This window comes from Ahaetulla prasina, chromosome 3 (genome assembly GCF_028640845.1).
Source record: "Ahaetulla prasina isolate Xishuangbanna chromosome 3, ASM2864084v1, whole genome shotgun sequence".
In the NCBI taxonomy this organism is placed as follows: Eukaryota; Metazoa; Chordata; class Lepidosauria; order Squamata; family Colubridae; genus Ahaetulla; species Ahaetulla prasina.
Window position 1 is genome coordinate 200,827,395 of NC_080541.1, and position 3,724 is coordinate 200,831,118.

Genomic DNA, 3,724 nt, shown 5'->3' on the forward strand with positions numbered 1-3,724 from the left:
TGCACTGCTGTGCAAATCCAAGGTAAGAAGTTCTTAGACTCAGGTAGTACTTCATATGCATATTTCATGGACAATCTTGGTTCATCTTCTTTGTAACAGCCTCCATGTTTCTTTCACTTTAGCCTTCTACCCACATTCTTTCCTTTTTTTCTGTGGCACAACCTAATTTGTTGGTATCAAAATATTTCACTAAAATTCCATAAAGCTGGCCCTTGACACTTAGTTTAAATTCTTCAGCAAGCCATTTACAACTAGAATCCTCCAATCCAACTTGACAGATGTTTTTATTGTATCATTTGGCTTCTTCTTTGACAGCTTCTCCAGCAAATGTGTACAGTACTCTTGAAACTACTTTGGTTGTAAGACTTGGGGTGTTGTTTATGTAAGTTTTAATATATCATTTCTAATCCATAACAGGTTTTCTGGTTAATGAAAGTGGTTTCAACAATATGACAGCATCTTTCTGATCCCTTCATAAGCCTCAAAAATGTCTCTTGAACAAGAGATGAGAAGAGCAAGATATCTGCCACAATGCTTTACTCCTTGTTGTTTCAGGGAACTTTTCTTTCTGTCTCTTTCTGTGAATTTCCACTTTCTGTCTTAAGCACTATCATCTACAAATTTTCAATAGATAATCAATGGATAATGAAAAATGAATAAAACTGTATGTGATTTTCATTACATGCCAATGATTACTTCCCTACTATAGATAAAGTTACTTTTGCAAATGTCACTTTCCAATTCTTCTTTTATTTATCTGTAGAACATCATCTTGGTCATTTTTAATGCCTGGAGGCTTCTCCTGCCTCCAGTGCCCGAATCCGCGCCGAGGCCCTAGGGGCCAGGTGTTCAAAAGGACACCTGCCGCACGGACGGCTCGCCAGGGGTCTCCCAGCCGACATACAGGACTGGGGGACCGATGCTGGCGGCCCTAGGCTCGGCGGGTTTGAGGCCACGGCCACGGCCATTATTTTGGTCGCCGCCTGGGCCGCTGTGCCCGTGACACCGGGCTTTGATTTATAACTGCAGCAGCCTGGTGGTGAACAGGAACGGAGAAGAATTGAGGAATGGAGAAGGAAGGATATCGTAAACGCGAGTGGAGTGCCCGGAGTGCGGGGGTTTTTCTCCTGCGCTGGAAGGAGCACGAGTCATTCTGGAGAGAGGAGAACTTAAAATAAGAAGATTACCGGTTTTGTGGAGCTCTGGAGAGAAGAGGTGATGGAGAAATTTAGGAGGGAGGGTTTGAGGCCCCTCCTCTGGGGAACAGTGGTGGCGCCCAGCCCGCCTTCACTATGAGAATTTTGATGACATCACTTTGGCTTCCTGGTTGACTAACTGTACACTGACCTGTGTTCCTGTGAGTGCCCCTGGTGGATCCGGAGGAAATTACAAGGATACTGTGCTTGCCTGAGGATTTTGAATTTTTTTTTTAAATGGCAAAAGGTCAGAGACCAACTGCTGGAGAGATGGAGAGAATTTGGAAAAGTTATCCAATATGGACAAGAAACTGGATGATTTGCAAAGAGGCCAATGGAAATAAGAGCAGAAATTGTGACTATCCAAAAGGATTTAAAGGATACTCAACAAGTCTCAGCAGAAAACAAGCAGAAAGTGGAAGGTCTGAGGGTGAGATGCGGCAGTGCAGAAAAGAGAGGAGACGACAGGCAATGCTGTGCTTGACTAGATGGATAAAATGTCTTATTTCCTTAGGTTTCAAAATTTGGAAGAAGTGGACCAAGAAGATTTGAGAGATGTTGTGACTAAATTGTTGGGAGAATTTCTTGGGAGAGGTGTTGATTTTATGAATTGGGATGTGGATCGAGTTTATAGAGTTAATTCACAATATGCACGCATGCAGTTCCCAGAGAGGTTCATGTCAAATTTGTGAGAAGAGAGACGAGAGATGAAATTTTAGAAAACATAGGAGTGGGGCACTGACTTACAGGGGCAGGGAGATAGCCATTCTGAGGCAGATTCCCAGACAGGTACGTGAAATGAGAAAGAAATATTACTTTTGTCAAGCAAATTGTACCAGAAGGGAGTAGGCTTCAGATGGCTGATGCCAGAGGGATTGATGATTTTCCGGGAGGGCATTACGAAAAAATTAGTACAATTATGGAGGCTACGGCCTCACGTGGAGGAACACAAAGCCCTCCTGGAATCAGATGACCCAGGAATTGAAGAAGGGAGGTTATAGACCATGGGGCGGAGGCGGCTGCCGCTGTTGCCCCTGGAGTTGGGTCAGGCTGAACCCAGAGTTCTGAGATCCAAAACTAGGAAGTGATAAAGATATTTGGTATTGTGTTGGTTTTCCTTATTCTCTTTTGTACGATATTCTGTTTATTCTTGACCCTTCTTTATTGCGTATGTAAGATTTGTAAACTTAGCTACTTCGTGTCACCTGTTTGCCATATGGCTGTTGTATGTGTTAAAAAATTTGAGTTAAATTCTTATCTTGTATAAGAAAAATGAAAATTTACCATACCTGATATGTATTTGTATAAACCTTTTTTGACCAATAAAAACTTTTTGAACAAAAAAAAAAAAAAAAAAAAAAAAGAAAAAGACAATAAAACTATGAAAGAATACTTCTATTGAGCCTCTGTGGCTCAGACTGCTAATGCAGTCTGTTATTAACAGCAGCTGCCTGCAATTACTGCAGGTTCTAGTCCCACCAGGCCCAAGGTTGGCTCAGCCTTCCATCCTTTATAAGGTAGGTAAAATGAGGATCCAGATTGTTGGGGACAATAAGTTGACTTTGTATATAAATATACAAATAGAATGAAGACTATTGCTAACGTAGTGTAAGCCGCCCTGAGTCTTCGGAGAAGGGCGGGATATAAATGCAAATTAAAAAAAAACCTGTGATGTTATTCTCACATTTCTGTACTTCAATGAAGTAAAATCTCAGGCTTGGGTGGGCAAAAGAATTACATTATCAACAGACAATTGTAATACTGTGCCCGGAATTATAATTATATAATATAGTATAATTTTAATTATGAACTGATATTATTAAAAGTCCTTAAAATATCTAATACAACAAGGAAAGCTGCACTCCAACCACATAAGTTATAGCTGAAGTCCTCCACAATAGCAATCACATATGCCTCCACCCAATGCTTCAGATCGTTTCCTGACTGAAAGGGTTCTACACATCTATTTTATCCCTCCTTTCAGCCAGGTTTCCTCCAGATTAGATCATCCTGATTCTCTTCTAATATAATATAATTTTTCTCAACATGATATCACCTTTTTTGGCATCCTCAGGATCAGGAAGGTTTGTTAACATCCTGTGGGAAGTTTATGATATTTGAAATTGTGTTTGAAGAATTCTGAATATTATTACCAGACTAAATATGGGAACTATTAACCACAAGGAGCATCGGCAGATTCTTACTTCATCGATTGGTTCTTCTAACTGGACCTCCCACCAGAATGTAGGAGACAAGAACTGCTTTGCTTGAGCTGTTGAATGGGAAAGGTAACAGGATATTGCTGATGGAGTGAATGTGAAATAACCTAACCACATTACAGTTTCAAGAAAGTGTCAGTTAACCACAAACTGTCAAGAGACCAGGGGTGAAATCTACTTATACTTATTCCACCAATATTGTTTTTTTTTCCTGTACTGCCTTCTGCTATTGCATGGAGATGTGCCCAATACCTATTGACCGATGCTATGATTATTTATCTAATGAATGCCAAGGAGATCATTACTGCC